The sequence below is a fragment of the Centruroides sculpturatus genome, unplaced genomic scaffold (genome assembly GCF_000671375.1).
Source record: "Centruroides sculpturatus isolate CEXI.00-Female unplaced genomic scaffold, Cexi_2.0 scaffold2854, whole genome shotgun sequence".
NCBI classification, from domain to species: Eukaryota; Metazoa; Arthropoda; class Arachnida; order Scorpiones; family Buthidae; genus Centruroides; species Centruroides sculpturatus.
The window spans coordinates 658-8283 of NW_019386990.1; the positions used below are offsets into that span (position 1 = coordinate 658).

The 7626-nt window shown below is 28.6% G+C and overlaps 1 long non-coding RNA gene across 1 annotated transcript in view; it reads right to left on the bottom strand.

Moving 5' to 3' along the window:
• Positions 1–5451: 5451 nt before the first annotated feature.
• The window catches only part of LOC111616022, a 10493-nt gene continuing 8318 nt past the window's right edge, over positions 5452–7626 (bottom strand). Inside the window, exon 2 of the long non-coding RNA XR_002755178.1 lies at positions 5452–5570. This is a non-coding gene — a long non-coding RNA (uncharacterized LOC111616022). The remainder of the gene's footprint in view (positions 5571–7626) is intronic.

Genomic DNA, 7626 nt, shown 5'->3' on the forward strand with positions numbered 1-7626 from the left:
ATGCATTATGCTAAATTTATTTATTTCAATTTATTTATATATTTATTTTCAATTACATCAGAAAAATTCTTGCAACAATAGGTTTCCTATCCCTAATTAACTGCAAAACACCAACAAAAAATACATAAAATATAATAAATAAAGTATAACAAAACACAGCATGAAAAAATTATAAAGAAAAAAATTATGAATCATATATTAATTTGCAGGCCTTTTTAAAATAATGATAATCAACATGAAGTAAATATTCAGATATATCTATATTTTGTTAACTGCACTAAAAAATGACCTTTGAGAGAAAGCTAATCTAAAAAAAAGGGTGTATAGATGCTTAGAAAATTAAATATGTAAGGGGACCCAATCTAAACCAATTCAATATCATATAACCATTGTACTATCTATGGTATAACAATTGATCAAAATATTTTATATCATTATTAAACAATGGAAGTCCTAATCCAGACCTAGCAATAATAGAGTAATTAATAAAAGGTATGTTACAGAATTTATTTAAAGTGAGATATATTTTATTAGGTTGTTTTATGATTTTTTTCAAAGAGAGGGAGGGAGCAGCTATTGACCAGGTTTGTATAAAACAATCAATAAAAGAATGAAAATTTGCAAAGAAAATGGAACAACAAACAATTTTAGAGGATATGGAATGGGGGAAAAATCTCCATGGAGTCCACATCAAATGGCAAAGGTCTTAACCATTCTGTCAATGTGACTTTTGAGTGAGAGTTTACTATCAAAAATAAAGCTGAGATTGTTTACAGAATTGATATCTTTCATATGATCAGCACAAATAATGAAGGAAGAAGAACAGGAGAAATTTATAGTTGATAAAAAGCACACAGCAACAGTTTTTTTGAGCATTCATTTTTAAGTTGGCCTTTCCAAATAATTCAGATAGTACGTTTAGGTTTGATTGTAGTGAAATGAAATCACAATTTATTAGTTTAATATCACAGCATAGGCTATAATGTGTGAATTAAGATGACTGAATATATAAATATAAACTGAAAAGGAAAAAAAAACTGCTCAAGATTGAATTTTCCTGAATACAACAGATCAGATAAAAATCAAGCAATTCAAAATTACCTATTTTTATTTTTACTAATGCGTGTAAGGAAATAATTGTTTAACCAAAAATGATAAACAAGATCTAAATCACACTGTTCTTGTATTAAGGTTAGTAATAAATTGGGAAGAATGGAGTCAGAAGCTTAGAAGATATCTATGAATATAATAAAAATGGGACATTTACATTCAAAATTTTGAAAGATTAAAGAAATAGTTTCAAGATTAGTCATGGTTGGATAGAAATGGATGCCACAATGTTGAATTGATAGAAATTTTAAAGAAAATGGGGTATAGATATATATCTGTAAATGCAAATTTCAAAAAATTTTCACTTAGCAGAAGAAATAGTAATTGGAGAGAGAGATTTTTTTTATCATTTTTTTGGAATAGTAATGATAAAAGAAGCAAACCAATGTTTATACTGAGCTGTTTTTGTAAAGATTCTAAAAAACATAACTGCTGATATACAAAGGGTATTTTTAAATAAGGTCCATTTTTTGATAAGAAGAAAAATACTGTACATTTCGTTTAAAAATATTTTTTCCCATATTCTACATACTTTTCTACATAATTTCTATTTTTGTTCAAACATTTGCATACCGCCCAAAAATTTTTAAAATTCAGACTTCAAAGAAATTTGCTGCCTGCCGCCAGAAGACATTAGGTCACGCTGCTTGTCTTGTATGGCACGGGAGAGTTTTCTCAAGGTCACACAACAAGCATCAGAATTGATTGTTGTGCCTCTTGGCATAAATTTCACTAACAAAGTCCCTTTCCTGTCCCAAAAGACAGTTACCATGATCTTTCGCACTGAAATCAAATAACAGGTCGTATCTTACTGTCGGCGAGCGACTCAATCTTCTTGAACATTATAAACTTCAACAGTTTATAATGCTAACATTATAAACTTCTACATAGACAGATGATATGGCTGCAAATGGCATCTGCTTTCAGCATGCATTGCCATGCGCAAAGAATGCTGAAATCAGATGCTCATGCACACTGCTGCAATCACACATCATTCTCACTCTCATTCACAAATGGACCTTATTTAAAAAATAGTCCTTGTATATTTCAACTTTTTTAAAAGACTGCTGAGATATGATCTGGACTGAAGGTAGTAGCATTTAGGGAATAAATAGTTTTATTAACTTCTGAAAAAAAAAAAAAAGGGAATAATTTATTAATTTGAAAACAAAACTAAATTTAAATTTTGTTGAAATAAACAGGAACAAGGAATACAAAGAGAAAAATGATAAACACAGTCACAATAAACCAGTAAAAACCATTAAGAAAAGAAATTTCTATTCTCATTTATCATATATTTTAAGTCAGAAAAAACAACTTAGAAATAATCCAACCAAAAAGATGTAAACAAGTAATCAGAAGTAAAATAAGAGAAGTTTAAAAATGAAAATACTTAAGATTCACATTGCTGAAGACAAAAATCAACAGAATGCTTTAACAAAAAAAAAAAAAAAACTAAGTAGTTAAATCATCATATAGCAATTTCAGAAAATATTGTAATTAACACAAATCACTTTAATTTCATAAGGAGAATTTCAACAGTTATATACTGATATAAACTACACATTTATAGAAAAATAAGATTAGACTAAGTAATGAAGTAATTACTCAATTATCATCACCATTAATAACAGTCAGAACAAAGAATATAACTAAAATGTTTTTACAATTACTTCATAATATGAAGTACAGTAGAGCATCGATTATCCGACCCCCCGATTAACCGTCACATCGGTTAACCAACCTTCCACAAATTTCAAATGTCCGCTAGTGATGTGGCACTACAATATTTGGCTATGTCTTGACTACTTTATTATTATTTTTGTTAAATTTTTGCATGTTTTAGCTGGCAATACTGGCTCAATCATTGAAGGGAGGCCAGTATTTAAACGAGACTTAATTTTATAATTATAAGTGGTTGTTTATTTTGTGAGCAATAAAATAATTTTAAAATAATTTTTAATGATACAATAGCNATAGAATAAAATTTGTATAATTGATGTAATCCACCATTTCGTCTATGTCATAAACACATTACACAGTCCTTTTACTTGGGCTTTTGCAGTATGCTTGATTGTGATGTCAGATAATCACATATCACTTATAGAAGCAAGCATGAGTCATTTTTGACAGTTTTAGTACAACCATGAAATTCAGAAGTGCATAGGAACAATTTTTAAACAGACCCCTAGTTAGCCACTTGCAAAATAGGCATATTCATCTGTTCAGCCTACATTCCACAGTATTGGTATGAACTGACTGATTTGAGATTCAGCATACTAGCAATTCTATATGAATAAAACACCTAAATGTGTTTTTAAATTAGCACACTTGTTTGAGAATGTAAATGATCGTTCTGCTGTTTTTAGAGGAATATTCTGTAAGTCCATAATTTACATGTGACTTCTATAGAAACTGTGGAAAATTCATAGTCATTGGTATCTCCATTACTCAATGGAGCTCTTGATTAAATGTTGTTAAATATTATGCCATAGTTTTGAAACAATAAAAAATGTAGTTATGTAGCTTCATGGAGAAGAGGTCACTAATTGCAAAAAGAAAAAACTAAAATTTGTTTATAAAAAAATTATGTATTTATTTTTACTGTTCAAACTTGAGTTGCCTTCTTCAAAGTACTCTCTGTTTGATGAAATGCACTTATCAAGATGTTTTTTCTCACTGCTTAAAACACTTTTTGAATTCATCAATTTTAATGTCTTTTAGCTCTCTGCCATTTTTTGGTTCCCCTCTTCCACATCAGAAGATCTTTATCTTTAGAGAACTTTTTTCATCTGGGGAAACAAAAAAGTTGCAATGGAGAAAGATCAACTAAATAAGGAAGGTGAAGCACAAGGTCATACTGTTTCAGACCAAAAACTGCTGAACACTCAGCAAAGTATAGGTAAAAGTGCTGTCATGGTGGGAAACCTACTCATTTGTTTGCCATAACTCAAGATACATTAATTATGGAGTTTTGGTTTTTTCCAAGATAAATCATCTTGAATTTTAGAATTTATTTTCAATGGGAAAGAAAATAAGCATTATAATAGACATTTAAATTATATAGAGAAGATGCACTAGCAACATGGACAAATAATTTTTAATTAAAAACTGAAGCTTGAACATAGTCCAATGTTAAAACAAGTAAAGTTAAAAACAAAAAAATTGAAGTCACCAAAATGCATAAAATGTTTCTGCCAAAATGATTATCAAGTTTCAAGATCACTTAAAAAAGTAAATGAATGAGAAATTTCACAATAGCTTTTTGGTATATATGATTTTCTTAAGGTTACTGAAGATTGTATCAAGATTTGTGAAAAATGTTTCTTCCACAGATCTTGATGCAACTTTCTCAAAACTTCCAGACAAAAATTATAGTTAATCTTTTAACCCGGAGGAACAAATGCACAGTCCCTCTCACATCAAAAAATAGATAGAAAAACAGAAAAATTTTGAAAAGAAGTTCACTATTGCAAAATATGGCTTTTCACAACAATGCCATCTGGAAAATAGATGCAGACAAGTTCATTGAACATTCACCTAAACAGAAAGATTGAATTAGAAGTAGCCCACCATCCAAAAGAGAATTTTTTTTGGAGAGTTCTCTCCTCATACATGTAGCACGATTGTTATTTCAGAAGAATCAGATATGAGAGAAACTGATACATTCAAACTGATTTCCATTTTCTTTGTGATGCAATTTTGCATCTTTCATAATTCTTGTCTTTGGAAATAGTCAGAAGGTGAAAAAATTTAGTGACTAGCAAAGATGCTTTTGTATCAATAGATGTAATATACTGCATTTGAAGCTTATTGCAGGTGTAGTAAGAGGTAAAGAAAATGCTTCTATAGTAACCCTAGAAAAACTAACAGTCTAGGAAACTATGTTTTAAGTATGCTCCCATTACCTCCTGTGATGTTGAATGTTCTTTCACCAGATACAAATCAGTATTTTTAACTAACAAACAATGTTCTACTGTTGGAAAACATTCAGTAATATTTAGTTATGTATTGTGGCATGTATGCCAAAAAAAGCCAAAACTTTATTTGCCTATGAAAATTTATTATTATTCAGATTGAAATTTATATAAAATTATCACATTCCTACCATTTGTACATTTCTTATTTCATTCATTTCAATACCACAATTGAATATCACTTATTATTTAGAAAAAAATACAGGCATATCATTAACATATTTTTAAAAAATTTTTTATGAATTTGCATGTATATTTCTTACATTTTATTATTCAGAATAAACTTTCAAGGTTTAGTTAAGATAATGAAAATATATTCCAGTCAAATTATATATAAATTATCAAAAATTTTAAATAAATTTACCTATTAACAACTTCAGCAACTAGCGTTTTTCCTAATATTAAATCTTTATCCGTTAAATGATGCAGCATGATTTTGTTGTCAGCATAATCTATGAGCCCATATAACTGGCATTTTATTGCCTAGAATAAATTAACAACAGATGCTCTTCAACAGATATAAAATTCCAAATAAGTTATGTTAACAGAAACAAATAGTAAAAACACAGATAAATTAATTACAGGTATCCCTTGATTAACACAACTAATTAATCCCTTGATCCTACCACATATATCAAAAGATGGCATTTATGTTAAGTAAAGACAGCTGGTAAAGTCACATAAATTAAGTCTTATGCCATGTATATAAAAGGATTGCCACAATTAATTTCACATGTTAATCAAATCCCGCATTAAGCAAGAGATACCCATATATTAACATAATTCATTCCAATTAAAACTTACTAGTAAAAATGTTGGGTCCTTCAAAATAAATTGGAATTTTAAATAATTCACAATTTTATTATTATAAATTAAAATTTTTTTCATACACAATCAAATAATTAATTAATTTATCAATTCAAATTTGTTAAAAAATCATTAAAGTTATTATAAAGCATGCTTTTATTAACTGAATCAGTATTAAACATTTCTTAGGCTTCTGTCAAATAGTGACAGAATATGAAAAGAATCCGGCTTTTGTCAGATTTAAATCTGGCAGATCTGAACCTAACAGAGAGAGAGAGAGAGATTTCTAAATGACACTATTAGCATTAAAAATATTATGATATAAATAAAAGATGCAATTGAATCACAAATCACCATACACACTTTTTCCAGCAAAGTAATTTATTAGCACATACAAACGTCTTTGGCTTATTTAAGAAACCTGCTTCAAATTCAAGCATTACATTTGAAAGTTAATAAAGAATTCTAGTTTAGAATGCTCTGAAAATTCAATAAAATCATATTTTTTGATAGACTTAGTGCATACCATAAATTTACAAAATTAAATATAGATATAATATATCCACAAACTATATAAAACTTATATAAACATGAAACTATAAAATATAATTTATAAATTAGGTTTTTGTTTTAGCCTTTTACTGTTAATCATGCTCCTCTATTTTACTGAAAGAGTATGTATACTGTACAGTGATTCTGTATCAGTTCCAGCTTGGACAAATGACAATAGAGATGCTGTTGTTTGTATTATTGCAAAGACAATATTCAAGTTTAAAAACATATAGAACATAATTTATTGAACAAATCTTATCTCTGCATTTACAGAGTTAAACCTTGTTAACATAAACATACTTAACAAAAATTATTTTTATCATAAACTGTTTACCAATTACCCATCAAATTCCATGTGGATTTTGTTTTTTGTTATTAATGATACTGTTATTTTTTTAACAACAGCATATTTAACATGATATTATGTTTTAAATAAATTAACAATCATCACCAAAACAAAAATTTCTTCTCTTGATGCAGTTAAATTTTTTTTTCATATTATCTCAATTATGCATTAGAATCTAAAATTTCAGTAGAGAAAGTTGTTCAGATATGTTTGCATTCTTTAAAAGATTACCAATATGGAATAAGGGAAAAGACTATTTTGACTGAAGGAAACTGGATTTTCAATAGATAAAAGTTTAATTTCAATTTCTATACTTTTAAGGCATAATGCTATTCACCCTATGAAAACATCAAAACTTGCAAACCAGTTCATTTTATAGTTGTGACCAGGGCTGTGGAGTCGCGTAAAAATCTACCGACTCCAACTCCGACTCTTCCTTACCATCCGACTCCGACCAGGGGCAAATTTGTTACTGAAAGAGACCCGGAAATTCTGATGTCATCACGTGACCTCAGAATAAAAGATTCAATAAATGAGTTCTAATAAAGATAGAGTGTAGAAACTTTTTATTCCAAAGCTAAAAGACTTCTCTAAGTAATATATAAATATGTATTCGATAATTTTTACTTTTCCGGATGTTATATATAACAGATGGAAGTGTAGTGCTTGGTCAAAAAATGACCCCTCCCAAATTTTTACATTTTTTTGGACTCGGGACACCTTGAAATTTCAAGATATGCAAAAGATTCGAGGTTTTTTCTATATGTGTGGATGTTAGACTGTGTGGGGGGGGCATGATTTTGTTCACCCTGTTTGAAGCCTAATAATTTCTGT